The 19,058-nt window shown below is 36.6% G+C and overlaps 1 long non-coding RNA gene across 1 annotated transcript in view; it reads right to left on the bottom strand.

Annotated features, from left to right (window-relative positions):
- The window catches only part of LOC128085320 (uncharacterized), a 110,739-nt gene that overhangs the window by 5,818 nt on the left and 85,863 nt on the right, over window positions 1–19,058 (bottom strand). The window lies entirely within an intron of this gene.

Below are 19,058 nucleotides of genomic sequence, written 5' to 3' on the forward strand. Positions count from 1 at the left end.
AGCAAAAAAACAATAGCAAAAGGAAAAACACTCAAACTGCAAAACCATCTTAGTTAAAAAGTTTTCATTCGTCTCATCCTTAGATGAACTGTCAACACCATTTTTAGTTAAGAACATACAATGATTCAAGTCATAGTGTATCTACTGTCTCTAGTGAATGCAGAAAGTTGATCTGTGCCATAAAAGATGCCGGAAGCCTTAGAATGTGACTATGTGGAGAGAACAGTAATGAAAGTTTTCCTTCAAGTCCTAAGATTTTTCATTTGCAGAACTCTTTGTGACAGGCTATATTAGGTCTAGATAGCTTGTATTTGTCTGGATCTCATATAACATACCCTGATTCTGCAATAACTGCTTCACAACTTAATTATAGTTCACTAGAAACATAATATTTGCAGATAAGGCACTGCGAATGAACAACTCTCAGAGCCTAGGTGGGCTTCTCACTCACAGACAAACAGCATTCTAAAGGCAGCAAATGCTTTTCCAAAGCTTGCCACATTTTCCAGGTACTGCAAAAAGGTATCCTGAAGGTCAAATACAAAACAATAATTTACCAGAGATTTTCACTATGTGTTACTTTCAACCAAATTCTGAATATTTACACAGGCAGCATTCCACTAGTGTTAAATAAGAATGTGTAAAGATAATAACAAGAAAACAACATACAAGATAGTGCTACTGAGCTCAAATAGAGAGTAATCAACATGGATTTATTTTTTTTTCTTTTTAAATCCTGAACATCAAATCTTCTTCAGTGGATTCATCTAAAACATGCCAGGTAGGACTTAGTTGGCTAAAGAAAACTTACTGGGAAGTGCTTATTATACTATTAAACTAAGACAATACCAGAAATGCTTACCCAGAGCTTTCTGGTGAAAGATGATAAACTTTTTAAAAACATGGGCCATATTTTCACAGTCTAGGTACTCAGGTTGCAAGAAAGAAGATAAATCACATGCAAGAGAGAGTTTATGCATAGTTCTGGGATTGCTGCATTTCATGTCATCTCAGCACACATACATCTTTTAACTGGATCAGTACCCAGCTTACACAAAGAACAAGAGAATCTTATTCAAGAATGAATAAGAAGTTTGTCACACAAAATATTACAGGAAAACATATTGCTTAAGTATGTCTACAGAAGTGCATTCATTTAATAATAGAAACATTTAACTTACAGAGCTGAAAATCATTTTGAATTTAAGGCCAAACACCCTAACTAGTATAATTCAATAGACTGCTATATACCCCTCTATCCTACCTCAGAACATGCTGTTGAACCTTCATCCAAACTCTCACCTTTCTTTGATGTTGTTGCTGCCCTATCACCTACAGTTTGTCTGTATTTTTAAGAAGATACAACCTTGTCTTTGAATGATAATGAGCTAAACAGCCAGGGTTTGAAAGATTTGTACTTCCATGAATCTTTGAGCTAAGAAGCATATGCAAAGACCTACATAAGACTGCCCAAGCAATTAGGCTTTGAAAATCCTGGTGTTTTAGAAGTGGTCTATTAGTTGTTTCAATATACAGCTATTAAATATTTTGACAATCAGGTTTTTCCTAAAGGAAGAAAACACCACCAAAAATCAAAAACCCACTCACAAAATATTTTTTTTTAGTTATTTTCTTGTCCTTTAATACTACATGTATTAGAGAGACATTACCATGTCATATTAAAGACAATACTCTCCATTATTTAGTGGTTTAATTAATCAGGTCTGGTCTAAAAAACAACAAATTATAAATCTGTGGAAGGTGGAATGGTTTCATCAATAGGCTCCATAATTACATCATCTGTGATATTTAAAAATTTCAGTTGCTTAACATCTGATGTTTTAGATTTGAATCTTTATCCCTAAATAGATTTTAATCATTTTTACCCTCTTTTACCAAACTCAATTTCGTATATACAACTTCTTCATGTGACTAATGCATGATTTAGCTATTCTGCCACTTGTGCATTCATAGGAAATAACTGATGTCCTTATTTAGCAAGGTAGCTGGTTCTGGCCAATTTCACCAACACTATAACCTGTATTAGTCTTACCTTATAACACTATGTGAGATTTCCAACACCCCAAGTACGACAGACACACAATAAAGAGCAAAACCAAAGTGAATGAGGAGCTCAGGACTACTTTACAGGGCATCTAATAGCATAATATTCCTTTAATTCCCTGTCTGCTGAACGTAATTGTGAATTTTACAAGCAAGTAGGCATGGGACTTACACCCAGGAAAAAAAAAAAAAAGCAGCAAAACATCATTTCACTGTTCTGTAGCAAATAACAGGAAAACAAACAGTTTACTGCCTGCTGAAAAGCTAATACTTAAAAAAATAAAATAAAATCAAGACAACACAGTAGATCACAGTAGATCACAGTAGATAAGTACAGTGCCTTAGTATAAGACCATAGCTAATCACATTTGAATATAAATTATTTTTTTAAGTGAAACTTGAAAGTACTTGTTCAGAAGAACAATACTTCTAATTTTTTTTACATGTTAATTTAAGTCAGCATATCAAGAGAAACAAACAAACAAACAAACAACTAAGAAACACATTTTCAGCTGTTGAACAATGGACAATCCAAGCAAATAACAATCCAAGAGGAAAATGCACAAATAAAAAGAATTGTGGAATGTTTGAGCCAAAGTATTTTCTAAGCTGGAGCTGACTGTACTAACTTGGATAGGAAGACTTAGGGAAAAGCTAACTGGGATCAAAGAGCCATGGCTTGGTACTTTCATTTTTATTTTGAAGAAAGAGGTTTTTTGAATTGGGCCAACCATTGCACAGTTGGGTTGTGCAGTACAGCTTAGCTCAGCTACTTCCATCCAAAATGCAGCACAGAATACATCTTAGAACAGATGCAGAATTATTTTGAAGAGATAAACTGCCTATAGCTGGCACAAGCGGATATTTTCACTGGAGTATTATCTTGACAGATAATGGTAGAATTTGCCTTATGGTGTCTGATCATAATTCTACCAATTATCATGACTTCATGATAGAATAAATTCATGAACATTCAGAACTAAAAGAGCTAGATTTTTTTTCCCTGAAGAAATAGAAAAGAAGACAATCTTCTTGTGCTAGTAGATGCAGCACACGAAGTTTTGGGAGCAGTATATGCTTTAGACAGTTTATTTACACAGAGAATGAGATAAGCTAAGAATAAACCAAGATCAAAGACAGATAAATACTACATCTATATGTTATCTCTACATCATTTTTCCTTTCAGAGTAACTCTGATCTTTTCAGCATTACCAGACTTGACTTTGGGTCAAAAAGGACCTTGTAACCAAAGACAACAGAGAACTTTACTTTCTGGGTACATGCAGAGCCTCTATTTAAAGTCTCAGGTGAAAAGTTTCTATAGAAACATGAAGGGTTTAAACAAACAATGCTAAAAAGCTGAACCCAGAAGCCCATCCAAGAAAACCATTTATCCATCCTAATCACTCCTAAACTATCTTATGAGGACCTCTATCATGCTTCTGCATACTGCTTTAATATGTTATACTTTACACTGGCATATTTTGCCTTTGAAAACAAACAAACAAAAGCAGCAGTAATAACAGAAAACAACCAACAAAAAAAGAAAACCACAAACATATTGATAACTGTTAAAAACATGGATGTGCAGGAATCTGCAGCTTAAACCGAGGGAAATGCACAGAAAGTGGAAGCAGGGTTGTGCAGCCTGGGAGGAATACAGGGCTGTTGTCTGTGTATGTAGAGATAGGATTAGGAAAACCAAGACACAAATAGAGCTGAACTTGGCAAGCGATGTGAAAGATAAGGTTCTAGAGGTAGGTAGGCAGGAGGAGATGGATCAAGGAAAGTGTTCCCCCTGATGGAAGGTAATGGGGAGCTGGCTTCCTCAGACATAGAAAATCTGAGGTGCTCAATGAGTGCTTTGCCTGTCTTCACAAGTGGTCAGGCTTCCCACGTCTGCCAGGACCATGAGCCTCTAGATGAGGATGTGGGGAGAGGTTTCTGTCCCACTGTAATGGTGGAACAAGTCTGAGTCCTCTCCTATAAGGAAAGGATTGTTTAGCTTAGAGAAGAGAAGACTCCAAGGAAACCTCATTGCAGCCTTTCAGTACTTGGAGGGAGCATGTAAACAGCGGGGGGAACAGCTATTTATGAGGGTGGATAGTGATAGGATGAGGGGGGAATGGTCTTAAAGTGAGACAGGAGAGGTTTAGGTTGGATGTGAGGAGGAAGCTTTTCCCCATAGGGTGGTGAGGCCCTGGCACAGGTTGCCCAAGGAGGCTGTGGATGCCCCATCCCTGCAGGCATTCGAGGCCAGGCTGGATGTGGCTCTGGGCAGCCTGGGCTGCTGGTTGGCGACCTGCACACAGCAGGGGGTTGGAACTGGATGAGCATTGTGCTCCTTTGCAACCCAGGCCATTCTGTGATTTAACACAGGTCCTTAACTGATCCCAAAGCTAGTAAATTGAAAATTAATTCTGATCTCCTTCTTGGCATATACTATCTCCTAAATGATGTATATGAGGACTTTTTTAAAAAAGCTGTTTGTCCTATATATAGTTATGTTTCAAATTGTTACTCACTAAAAGAGCAAGTATTTTTGGTTCCTTCTGAAAGTCATATTTCCATAGTGATGCCAAGCTGACAAAAATATGCAGTACTTCATGATAACTGAAAATTAACTCAATAGCACAGATATTGCTCCTGGTTACCACTTACTTAAAAGTCAGCCCAGAAATTATTTTACATCTGCAAAAGTCAGTTTTTCCTGAAATTTTAAAAATATATATGCATTCAATATATCTTCAGTTTTCAGAATTGTAACTGCAAGAATTTTCAGAATATTTTGAGGCCTTAAAAGAAGAGGAAAAAAAAGTCTGTCTTGCCCCTAACCTTAAAGCTTCAATAGCTCATTTCCCAGGAAATCAGCTCAAACAAATGGAAATTCATTTTGCTAGACCACTTGCCCCATACACAATTTGTGGTATCTGTTTTTCTGCAGGCTGTATCTATTCTGCTATATAAAGGAGAACCAGGGAGTAAATTCAAGCATTTTACTCATCCTAACTTTCATTTTAAAGGATACCCCCAAGCAATGCAGATACGAAGCAGTCTGCTTGATGGCAATACAGATGTACTCATAGATGGAATAATTCCATCTTCATCACTCAGCAGGTTAGAAATGCAGCGTCTACTGATTTCTTTTCAAAGCTTCAGAGATATTTCTATCCAGAAATTATCAGAGGTGTCTGACTTCCCCTCCTAAGGATGGGAATGTTACAATCCTCTTTTTCTTTTTTCCCTGAAATGTAGCTCCTAACTGACCTATGCAGTCTGCATAACTGTAATCTACATATTGCATCTACACTTTACACATTACCATGTTTAATCTACACATTGCCAGCCTAACAATGACTGAAAAACAGGAGGCAGTTATGCTTTTAAAAACTTACAGGAATATCCATCACATTCTACCTGTCAAAAATGAACATCTGCTAAAAGGTTCACCATTCCAGAGGCAGAATTTCTCTGTATTTCTTTCCCCAGATGATCATGCTCTGCTGACTGTTACAGCTTTGCACCAACTCTCTTAGAGCTACACCAAGGATGAAAATAGTTACGCTGAGCAGAGGTTATATCAGAAGAAACGTAGAAGGCAACTCACCTCTGTCATTTACTCTGTGCTGCACTTTCAATGTGCCAGGAAGGCCAGGTTGCTTCTCTGTCATACCTGTTTAATGGAAAGCCTTTTCCCTGCGCAGAATCTTTTTGTTTTCTTGACAATAGTTTTAGAAAAACAGATTCTTTCATTTTACTCCTTCTGATATTTCATTAGGGCTCTCTTTCTGTTAAAATAACCTTTCAACTGGAATTTCATTATGCAAATTTAGTAATATTTCCTTTTTGTTATATCGGGGACCTAATAGAACTTTGAAGCAAAGCAGCATGCCAATCCTTAACAAACAAAATACTCAAAAAGAATCAGGGAGCACTGATTTCTCTCTGAGTTTGCAGAGCTACAATAATAGGACATACCACAGCTCCAATTCCAAAGACAATTATTCATACCATCTATGAACAATTCTCACAAATGTTATGGAGCTTGGGGTATGTTTGTCTTTATAAAGAATTCATGACATACCTCCTTTCAATCATCTCACATCCACCCACACTGACATTTCACAAACCGAACTTATCCATAATACCTCTCAACACAAGGCTTTTTCTACACATTTGTTCAGGTCAGCACACAAATGTTCTCACTCTCCAGCCTTAAAAATATATAAAATAATGAAATAAAATTCCACAAACACCCACAGCACTGTACAAAAGACTATTCAGGGTCAAGATCGAGGAAAAAGGCCTTTATCCTCTTTAGTTCACTCGTGTGTGTGTGTGTGTGTAATACCTTCTTTGTGTGTTGTCTTTGCTATCAGAACATTGCAATTCTTGCAACTCCTTTGTCCTTAAGATAAGTAGTTCAAGGAGAAATGAAATGACAAATGTTGAACAGTTTTGTCTTCTCCCCATTATAAAAATAAGACATTTTTTCAACAAAAAGTTATAGAAAACTAAACAGTCTTCTATTTCTGGAGAAAACCCTCAACATCTCTTACTTATGCCAATAATTATATCATGATTTATTCTTCTATATTTATTCAAAATATTTAAGTTTGTTGTTCCTGGTTTTTTTTACAGTTTTTTTTTTTTTTTTTTTTTTCCTTAATGATCTACTAATCTTAATCAGTTGCTGCATTCCCTAGAGATGGCTGTATGTTTTGAAGAAATCAAAACAGTTGAACTATTTCTTCTAATTGTGAAGCAGCAGGTGTGCTTCTTACTGCAATGGACATTGCTAAAACTGCAGAAATCTTTCTATGGCACTGTATGCCTTGGCTGAAGACGATTGCTATTTATGGGAAAGAATGCTGCAAAATCATTAAATTAAAAAACAAACAAACAAACAAAAAAACAGGTATACAGTGTAGAACTTTATATAATATAGAGGCAGAAAATGCCAACTCACATTTACTGGTTCACCAAGAGAATTCTATGATGTTCCATAAGTAATAAACATTATTCTGTGATTCACAGATCTTTTCTGGGGAAGTCACTTGTTCATAGCTTGCTAGCATGCCGAGGCACCAGTTGTATGAAAATAAATGTATTTCTGACCAAATAGCAGAAATGAACTATTCTGCCTGAATGAAGTGAGGATCCACGACTGCATTTCAGAAAAAAGTCTTCAGCTCAGTTTCTGAGTTTTATTAATACACCTCCTCAGTGCTGTGCAGACTCATTCATGAGAATAGATCTCAAAAACCTATGGAAAAGGAAGCTCAGGATAGTTTTCAGAGGCTTTTCATTTATTTTTAATCTTTGTTCCTAAGCATGAAGCCGATGCCAATAAAATGATCAGGATAACTTTATTTTATTTTAAGAAAAAGTAGTCACTTTTATGCCTGTATTGCTCTCAGGTATGGCTGAAATGTTTCATCTCAAACTCCCCAAAAATGTCAGCTTCAGGCAATTCATCTCAAGTTAAAAATATCAGCCTAAGGACTGAACTAAAATAAAGCAACTGGAAACGTCAGTAAAGCTGAACTATGGATGACACTGTCAGTTCCCCATGCCATACAGGGCATGAAATATATGTGTGGTAAATGGTGGGATCTGTGATCTGGATATACTTCTTAATGATCCCCACCACTTCATAAATGTCAGATACGTGATACGAATTCCTATTCACATCATCATTTCCACACAGAACCCTGAATAATCACTATAATCAGTTCTTAGCAACTGCGGCCATGGTAAGGGATCTGCATCTACTTCCATGACTTTCTCAGCAGAATAAACTTTGGAGACAAGAAAACAAGACTGAAGAAACAGAGAGAATCTTCAGAAAGATTCTACAATTCAGTACTGATTTGTGACACATGCCAGTAAAACGCCTACCTACGTGTTTAATTAAAAACTACCAAACCTGCTGAAGGAAGTAAAGCTGTTTACATGCACAACTGTTTTGAACGAGTATGGTACTGTTCACACAACAATATGATTTAATGGAATACTATAGAAAATGATGAATAATAATTTTTGAATTGCACAGGATAACTCCCTGCCCCCACAGAAACAAGCAAGGCCAAGAAAACCACGGCCGCACACAAATAAAACATATTGGTTTACAACAGAAGGGTAAATAAATTGACCCTATTTAGTTATCAGAGAGTTTCGACTAGAGAATATAGTTAGATTTTTTTTAAAGAATTGGTATGTACTTTGGAAAAAGGCACTTCTGATGCATTCAGAGGAGATACTGCTCACATTCCTTTGCTAAATATCAGCACAAATAGTACTGACTGCAGAATGACTGTTGCTGCTGAAAAAAGATCTCTAGAAGGGTCATACAGGGAACAGGCACCAAATTTCATTTAAGGACAAAAATATAGCTGCAACACAGGAGACACAGAAGCAAACTACTACAATGAGTGCAAATCAAGGTCCCACAAAACAGGATATTTATAAGCGCACATTTGACATATTAGAGAAAAACCTTCCCAACTGGCACACGTTACCTGTATTTTAGACTTCTCAATATTTTGCAGCAGTATTTATTATTTTGCCTTATAAATGAAGGAATGAATTAATAGACTAACTTACTACTTCTGATACTAGGTCAGAATGAAGGTAAAGCCCTCTTCATTATTCAGAACAAACAAAACAAATTGAAACTGTCTTTATGGGATCAATTTATTAATCTAGATGTTTAAATTTCCATAAAACAGCAATGTTCTGATCTTTCTACCACTGAAAAGAAGGTTTCTGAAGCCTGAAGTAGATTAGAATTAGTATCTCCCTCTTGACTATCTTGTTGAGGAAGTGGAGAGACAGAATAACAAAATCCACAAAATGGTATTTGTATGTTATTCTGCTGGAATAGAGTTATGATTCCTGACAGTGGGGCAACCATACAGAAGGCTTCGACTAGGGGCAACAAATCTTAGATGTGAAAAATAATCTTCTAGTATACTAAATTCTCTAACAAGATATCAAATAACAGTTGAAAATATTGCTGGTAAGACCATTTCAAGACAGATTTTATGATGGGATAGAGTAAAGAAAGCAAAATAAAGTGCTTCACAGCACATCTGACTTTTAGTACCACAAGCTAGGTGAGACTGAAAATTGCATATCTGCATATGACTGTATTTTATTGAGTAAAGACCAAACTAAACATAAAAAGGAGGAGGAAACTCAGCTTTTGTTTTCTAACAGGACAAAGAATGAAAACATCACACAAACACCCCAAGTAAGAAAGGCCCCAATGTATTTGTTTTAGTACCTAGGACTCTTAACAGTATAAAAGTTAAGAATTCTATCTCATCTCAAGTTACAAAAAATTCCCAGGAAACTTCTCTTGAATATGGTAACAGCTTCAACAGTAATAAATGTATTTATTCAGGTAACCACCTGAAGATCTAGCCCAAAACACTCTTACCCTTGCAACCACATCATCTTGTATGAGTTCCAGACAGCACAGCAAGCAGATTACCACCACTCAACTTCAGTGACATAGAAAACCTTTCCTAAACTTTTCACTGAATCTCTGATTTCCTAGAAGTCAAACTGATCATCTAGTCAGGACAGCCAGTCCCATCTATAACTTACTGAAGGGAGGTTGTAGTGAGCTGGGGGTCGGCCTCTGCTCTCGTGCTATCAGTGATAGGACCAGGGGGAATGGCTTCAAGCTACTGCAGGGGAGATTCAGGCTGGACATCAGGAAGTATTACTTTTCAGAAAGGGTGGTCAGGCACTGCAATGGATGCCCAGGGAGGTGGTGGAGTCACCGACCCTGGGGGTGTTCAAGGAAAGACTGGATGTTGTGTTGAGGGACATGGTTTAGTAGAAGCTTTTGGTAATAGATGAACGGTTGGACTGGATGATCTTTTAGGTCTTTTCCAACCTTGGTGATTCTATGATTCTATGATCAAAGACATCTTGCAAAGCACCTATATTTTCACAAAATCAATATGTGTTCAATGCTAATATCATACCTATACCAGAACAACCTCTTCCAAACAGAATATCAACACGGTTCTTCTGTTCCGCAAGAAAGTAACCTAATGCTTTTCTATCACAGAAAGGTTTTTTTGCTTAAAAAAATAAAAACAGCTCAAGCATCAGACTGTGCTCCTGTGGTCTACTGTGCCTTCTTCACTGGCCAGCTGATTTACTCCTTTCCAGTCATCTTGTTTGTTTGCTTGCTTTATAGTTAGTATTCTATACATGGAAAATATTTTTATAAGTTGTTAACAAGAGGTTAAACAGCAGAAGAAAGTTATGCTAATAAAACAGCATCAAGACATGGATTTCAGAAGGGTGGGACCCAACTTTACTGTTCAATATGATGCCCACGGCAGGATGCCTACCTGTGCTAAGCTATAGTCAAATCTTCAGATCCAAACTCTGGACGACATACCCTCAGTGTACCTCCTTCTCACTCTTCTGTCCAACGAGGAACAGAGACAGGCCAGTCAGGAAATACACTGCAGCATTTCCAGTATTCTCATATGATTCCTGCCCCCAGTTATTCCTTTTAAGTACTGATAGTGACATCTCCTTAAAACAAATCAGTATTGCAAATGATTGAAAAATTATTAATGCATTAAGCAAGGAAGACAAAATAGTTTTTGTCAGTAAATAATACATGCTGCATACACATGACACAGGACTGTATCATGTAAGTGTTGACTTTGATGCTACACCAGCAATTAATTTTCTGCCTAATCCTTCAAAAATCATTTACATGAATAATCCATTCACTTTATTAATATTCCCTCTATTAATAATAAAAACAACCTTACCAGAGGAAGGATACAGAAGTATTGACAGAACAATTAAGAGGAAGATTAGACCAAAATGGTCTTGGCTTACTTTGCTCAACAGTAGGAAATCTTCGGGAAGAGAGAAAAGAAGAGAAAGGAAAGAATTGTGTTCCCTAGAAAGATACCAGAAGGAAAAAGGCTCCATGGAAGGGGAATGCTTCAACACAAGTAGGCAGGAGCTGTCTATAAATAAGTTTAAACGAAGTCTTCTACACATCAAAGGAGTGTGGATCTAGAAAAGATCCCTTGTGGGAGGAAAAATATTTATTTAAAGATATATATATATTTTTTTAATGAAATGGCGTTGGGCACTATTAGCATCTACAATAAAGGTTTGGATTCAGTGGTCCAGATTTTTCATAATACTGTACTCCAGTTCTGTTTTTAGCTTCACAGTCCCTTTCACTTTGCCCATCTCAAGCAGGTTTCCTTTGTTTAGGCAGGAAGGTGGAGTCTGACACGAAGATACTCCATTACAACAGAGACAGGGTATCAAAGCTGGATTTAAATAAACACATGCCAAGCTGTGACAGACGTGATTCAGTAAAACATCTCATTCATCAGTTTAAGACTGACAATTGTCTTTGAGTTCCACTATTCCCACTCATTTAGGGGTTGAGAGTAGGAGGAATGAACAGACAGTGGAGCTTCATTGCTGTCTACTTTCCATTTAGATTTCCACCTCCCATTGGGAAAGAACAAAAGAATAAAGGCTTCTAGTTTGGGAGAAATAGAATAGCAAAATGTTGTTTGTTTTAAAAAAAACAGCATTCTCCTATGTATCACCAAACATAAAGGACATTTCCCAGAAGATACAGAGCCTCAAAAGATAAGAATGAAATCTGCATTTTCATAAGAAATACATGCATAATTAAATTTTCTCTATTTCTAAAGTTGTATTGCACAACAGAATAAAAACGTGTGAGTGCTGGTGGCTTACTCTGGTACAAGAATACAAAGCTGAAGTTTGTAATATGAAAAAAAGTATGAACTCTATTCCACCTTTATTCTTACTACTGTAAATGACAGGAACCATTTAATAATATTTTTCATTAACATATGTTTTAAATGCATTGTTCTATGTATTAAATTTTTCATTTATTACTATGACAGTGACTTTAAACTAAGAATGGGAGGCATTAAAAAAAAAATCTACTTTGTATCAAAAAGAATATCAAATTATTGATCTGTAGACAGGGAGAAATTAAACATGGAAACCACTTTTCACTCAAAATAAAATGACTTAGTAACAACTTTGGAAAAGTTCATAAAAGAAGCAGATTAAAAATCTAAACATAGAATCAACTTCTGTCTTGACTGTATATTCTCCAGTAGTAATATTTTCAGATCACCACAATGATAAGAATTTATCAGGATATAGACTGAACTTCGTGAGTTGGATGCCACAGTACCTGTGAGTCCCTTCTTACTCAGGATGCGCTGAGATGCTATGATTAATCTGGCATATTTTACCTCCATTAAGCAATAGTCAATTGAAAACTGTCACTTAACTGCAAAATACTTGTGTTTGTTTAATTATATTTTTAACTGCATTTTGAATCACTCCACACATAGCATGGTCTATAAGGAAAACTAAGAACAAGTTCTGGGCTCCCTGGTTCAAGAAACACAGGGTGCTACTGGAAGCAGTCCAGAAGAAGGCTACAAACATTTACTATGTGATTTAATATGTGAATTAGAAAGGTGTCAAGAGTACCACAGGCATGGATCACCAGGCTCCTACAGCACAGGTTCAGATACTTTGCTAATTACCAAAACCACAGGAGCACAGTCTGATGCCAAAACCACAGGAGCACAGTCTGATGCTTGAGCTGTTTTTCTTTTTTTAAGCAAAAAAACCTTTCTGTGATAGAAAACCATTAGGTTACTTTCTTGCGGAGCAGAAGAACCTTGTTGATATTTTGTTTTTTTTTTGTAGTTGTACAAAAAAAAAAAAAAGTGTTTTTTTCTGATATTCAGTCATTTCCATTGAGTTCCTACACCTGCATACATGCTGATGAAACAATTTCCATAATTCCTGATAATTTAATTAATTGATAATTGAGAAGAAATGTTGAAATAATTGAGCAGAAATGTTGAAATAATTGAGCACGGAATCGTTAAGAATAACCCTATTTGTAAGGGGTCTTGGTAGTTCATCTACTTCATCCCACTGTTCTCTTTATTATGTTTCCATGCTTCATTAGGTCAGAAGTACAGAGGAAAATCTCTGGACCCATTACCCTACCCACCTTGATCCCTAGCAAAGAAAACCAAAGCAGAAAGAAAGTCAGAAAACATAGGAAATAACTGGAATATATGACACTACCTCACTTTTCGTTCTGTTAGCTATGACAGATACTTGGACAGAATATTCTGTTAATTGAACAGATTTATCATGGAATAATTTCTAGGCAAAGGCTAACATTTTCAAATGTCAGTACCCAAAAACCAGGCTTCAAAATCCATCTCCAGACACACAACTAAACAAGACACAATTTTCAACTGTAAATCTGTAATTTTCACTTCCCAGTAAAAATCTCACGGCTTCCCAATAAGAGAATCTTTATCTTGTGTGTGTATACACATATATATATACACACATAGTAATGAGTTCTGAGAGACCTCAGTTCCTGAGGGGGGGATTCCACAAGAACCCTTAGTCTCCAGATAAATACCGACTGACTTGACCATACACACAACAGAATGATACTATCACCAAGGTTGGAAAAGACCTCAAAGACTGTCCAGTCCACCTATCACCAATTTCCCACTAAACCATATACAGCATCTTCTGGAGGCTGGTGGCCCTGCCTGTGGCAAGGGGGTTGGAACTTGATTCTTGGGGTCATTTCCAACCCAAGCCATTGTATGATTCTTTGATGTACACATTTCTTGAATACCTCCAGGGTCGGTGACTCCACCACTTCCCTGGACAGCCTCTTCCAGCATCTGATCACACTCTTGTAGAAGTATTTCCTCATGTCCAACCTAAATTTCTTCTGGTGCAACTTGAGACAATTTCCTGCTCGTTAAATGGGAGAAGAGGCCAACCCTCACCTCACCACAACCTCTCTTCAGCTATTGTACAGAGCCATAAGTTCACCCCTGAGCCTCCTCTTCTCCAGACTTAACAATCCCAGATCCCTCAGCTGCTACCTGAACCTGTCCAAATCCCTTTGTAGGGCCTTGCTACCCCCAGCTAGATCCACACTTCCTGCCAGGTTGGTGTAACCTTCAACTTAGTGAGGGTGAACTCAGTGCCCTCATCCAGGTCATCCATGAAGATACGGAAGAGGACAGGCCCCAGTACCAACCCCTGGGGAACACCACTTGTGCCTAGTCACCAGCTGGACCACTTATAAATTGGCATAAAAGTAGTTGAGAGTTACTTTTTCTGTGCTTCACAGGTGAGAAAATAATAAATGGCTAAGGATTACTGAGAAATAAATATATTAAAGAGATTAACAGAAAGTTACATTTTATGGAGAGTGGCTAACATATTAGGGAAAGTAGGCTTGGCATATATAAAAAAGTCATTTGTTTCAAACCATCTGTTCTTATAAAGAGCTAAGGGGATAAAGTTGTTCTTCCTTATTTCTCCTACATAAAATAGATATTTTTGCTTCTATATTTTATTTCCACAAAATGCTTGGATCCAGGTACTGTTTGAAATGGAATGTAATGGTCTTGAAATTTATGTAATTCATATTCTATTTGTATACAGTGATGTTCCAGACAACAACATTAAAGCACATTTTAGCAGACATGCATAAATTCTTACTTGTGCAATTACTCTCTCTCGTTCCCTTTTGTAGATCACAAATTTAGAAGAAAGCAGCTGGCTGACAAATCTTTCCTCTGCTGATTCTTTCCTTGTTAGCTTTTTTTGTAAATCTCCCAAGAGATTCTTTAGCTGTACCATGTGATATTTCACTACAGCTATTTTCTGCTCTTGCAGCAAAACCTAGCATTTCATAGTAAACAAATAGTGTTAACACTTGTGTTGCTTAATGTTTTGTCAGTTTGCTCAGCAAGTGTGAAGAAAATGCAAACACTTCCAAGCCTTTTTTCATGCTGTCAGACTTCACTAAGTCGAGGAGATCTCCCAAATGGATGTTCTTGTATGCTGCATTTAGATCATTTGCTGAAAAAATTAAGAGCTGAAACTTACGTGGCTCTTAACACAGGCAACACCTGGTTGGAAAAGAACCTTTTATTCCACCTGGAACAAGTGTACGATTTTCTTCACAAGAGGTTCATAGCGCATGGACACATTTCTTAGTTACAGTAGGCTTTATTTCCTAGAACAGCTTGAATTCCTTGCATTTCTGTGAATGGCTTTGATATATTCCTGTGTGCAATTCCCTACACACGTGCTTTATTTTATATACTTAAATAAAAATCCACACACTATCTTCTCAAGTAGATATTATTTTCAAAACCTCATTTTTTCATTACTGTTTAAATAATCATATCAAACAGTGAAATAGTGTTTTATGGGAGATGAGGTGACAAGCTATATCAGAATTAAATGTTCTACAAAATATGAGGGTTTTTTTTTTTCTTTTCCATTTGTGTCTGTTCACATGTTATTCCCAAAGCAAGAAAGAGATAGCTGCTTCAAATTGTTAATAAGAAAACCGTTCTCCAACTGCAATAAGTTACATTAACTTTACTAAGTGTAAGGGAAATGTAGGAAACAATTGACAAACACAACTCTTACTATTCGGACTGACTCAGTTTTAAGTGTTTACGTGAAGTACTTAAATAATGCTGATGCTCACTTTCCCTTTGACTTCAAAAGGTGCTTTACACATTTAAAACATAAAGGTGAAATGTATTTAACAGGTATCTAAAGCCTTTTGATGTGGTCTGTGTTATTTACACTGGCCTCTAGCTACTAATCCAGAAGGTAGCCCACATCTGTAGATCACATCTGTAAGCCCCGTGCAGCAGCCTTCAGATGTTCCATTCTGTCTCAAATGGCAGGAGAGATTTATTTTTAAGCAACTGAATTAAGCCTGGAAAAACAATATGATACAGCTCTTACATTCTACCTAAACTGAAGCAGTAAACAAGGTGCAAGATACCAAACTGCTCAGGTCTGAAGGAATGCTCTTTCTTGGGGATATGCAACGTGAATGGCTGTGTGGTTTTTGGAGTTTTGGGTTGGTTGGCTGATTTCCTAAAACCTTTGCTAAAAGTCAAAAATCTTCTTCAAAATGTTACAACAGCATTCAACACAATACAGTCAAGACAATGGCTGACTGCTTCGGTGTGGTTATATCAGAAGGGAATGGGGTTCTCTCTTTTTTTTTTTAACTAGATAATTTATTTATACATCACTGAAATTTTAAGAAGCTAAAAGGTTATTTAAGCTGTCTTCTATTAACATGGTTAAAATTTCAGTTAAAGAAACAAATTCATAACACATCACAACCCTTTTAACGTTTTATCCTTTAACACATACAAGACTGCAGGGAAGCAAGCAGCAGAGTGCTGGAGGATCCAGCACACAGTGCTTCATTACTGGGCTGTCAGTGGGAGGAGAGGGTGGAGAGTCAAAGGGGCTGTTGAGATCAGTTAGCAACTCAACTCTATTCTCACTGTGCCAAACAGGTGAAAGACATGAAAAAAGGAAAGGGAAAGAGAAAGTTAAGCCACTTAATCTTAGGATGCAATAGGGACATGACTAGAAAGCTAAGGAAGGACCTTCTCTTATGAACCATCTAATCCCAGATGCGGGATTTATTACTAGCAATCCTACGTTACATATATGTACAGATTATTTTAACAACAACAACATTAAATACCTCCTTTGCTGTTTTGAATTGTGGAGCAACACATATTATAATCACACGGGCCCACTGATCTAAAAGCCAAGAGTGAAGATCATCAGCAATTTTAACTCACATGAGAGTAACAGCCAAGAATCCCTTTCTGACAAACAACAACAGGCCGAGCAGAAATGCATCGTTTATCTCACATTTTACATCTTTTGAATGTAACAAACATTAAGAAAAGGCTGATCTTTGAACATCTCTCATCCTAGAAACTTTACTTTTCAAACCATCTACCATTTCTATCATCCCCAGGAATGTTTTATACATGACTGTTTTATACATCAATCTATTTCTGGTTAAAGAGGCATATTATTTACCTCAGGAGAAATTAATTTAGACTCAAAGAATCACAAGGTTGGAAACAACCTATAAGATCATCTAGTCCAACCGTCTCCTCATCACCATTGCCACCACTAGCACTAAACCATAATAGAATCATAGAATCACAAGGTTGGAAACAACCTATAAGATGATCTAGAGTCCAACCGTCTTCAAACTAAAGGCAACATACAAGCTCTTTGTAGGACAAGAAAAGAAACGGCAATAACATATCTGATAGAAATAACAAATCAATGTTACCTAAAGCACTAAACCAAACAGATGCAAAATGTTCTTAAAAAAACAAACAAATGAAAATCTCCTAATCATTAATCCTGGTTAGAATTCTTATTTTCCTCTCACATAACATTTAGTTTAATGACACACTACATTTTATTTATTGAAATATATTTTAAAAAATTCTCCTGAGAGCATCCTTAACCTAATGATGGCCATCCCAGAAGTACAAAATACAGAAAATAAGGAAGGACGAAAAGAAATCAAGGCACCGAAATGCGTAGGTGAGGTAAGCACTAATTCAGTACATACATTGAAGACTTGTGCCAAATTCTCAATCTTGATTGATATTTCATATCATTATTGTGACTTAGTGACAGATTCCTTTTCCCCAAGGAAATAATTCCAAAGCCAAGAACCAACTGCTATAGCTGCAACTCACATGAGACCCTTCAAGCACATACAACAAGTGAGGACTTAGCGGGGAGGCCTTGTAACTCCTGAAGATTTAGTATGCAGAGAGCATTCAGCAGCTTCTGATGCCACTCAAAGTCAAAGCTTTCAAACATCTGTTTGAGCTTCTTAACAGAAAAAATCTGGGGGGAGGGAGGAAAGAAGAGGAGGAGGAAGGATGAAAATACACACAGAGTTCTTGTAATTAAAACACACGTTTTCCCATTTATAATAAACTGCTACAACAGGAACTGCCAAGTCATAATTGATCAGTTATCAGTTATTTTGCGTATTTTGTGATTCTATGTGTATATGCGTATTTTTTGTTTATTTATTAATATGTAAAGACTTAAAAGTTTTCCAAGAGAAACTACACAGAAAATGAATGCACAGGCAAGTTTTATTTCTAGTTTCCTGCTGGACTTTCAGTTTTTATGTTTGTGTTCCATTTCAAAATGATTTTTAAACAGATTTGGACATCTCTTTACATAACGCTGTCAGTTTGAGCCAGATTTATTTGTCCAATGAAGTATGTTTTATCAGAACATTCATTACCCTTTTTGAGCGGAGTGGTGTCAAGGATCAGAAAGCAATTTTCCTTCTTTCCTGTTCTCAAAAGTATGTGTTTGTTTGTTTTTTGGATTTTGTTGTTTTTTGGTGTGTGTTTTTTTTATAGTGAGGTTAAGCATCGCTTTTTCAAATTCCTTGTACTTGATGTGCCATCTGTCGATGAGTCAAGCCTGTTATGCTGGAACTCTGAATACAATAATGATCCCTCACTCTGAAAACTATTAGAAGTTCCTATAGAGTAATTTGAAATATGCTCACCCTCTACTTATAGATGTCATGGCTACATCCATTGATACACGGTGTCGACTTGTACATTGACTCTACAAATATTTATAGTTCTACCATGATTGCACTGCAAAACTGCTTTTTGGTTTGGTTGGTTGATTTGCTTTCGTGGTGCTTTTGTGTTTGTTTTTTTTTTTTTTGTAGTTGTTTTTGTTCCTCCCCCCCCCCAAAGATTGAGGTTTCTACATTAACATTAATGGAATGGAATTTCTTTGCATTTTAGTAACATCTGCTCTACATTTCACTAGGTAACATATCTATGTATTTACTGCAAAAGAAATTAAAAAGTGTAACTTCGGTGCCAAAAATGTAAGCATGTGCAGGACATTACTGTTTCTGACATACTGCAGATGGAGTGCTTTAAAAAGGGCAGCTCAGCCTTTGCAGCCATGTGTAATGGATGCATGTCCAACTTCTAGATAGAAACAATTCTATGAAGCAAATGTTTAGTCT

This window comes from Tympanuchus pallidicinctus, unplaced genomic scaffold, assembly GCF_026119805.1.
Source record: "Tympanuchus pallidicinctus isolate F22 unplaced genomic scaffold, pur_lepc_1.0 scaffold3, whole genome shotgun sequence".
Lineage (NCBI taxonomy): Eukaryota > Metazoa > Chordata > Aves > Galliformes > Phasianidae > Tympanuchus > Tympanuchus pallidicinctus.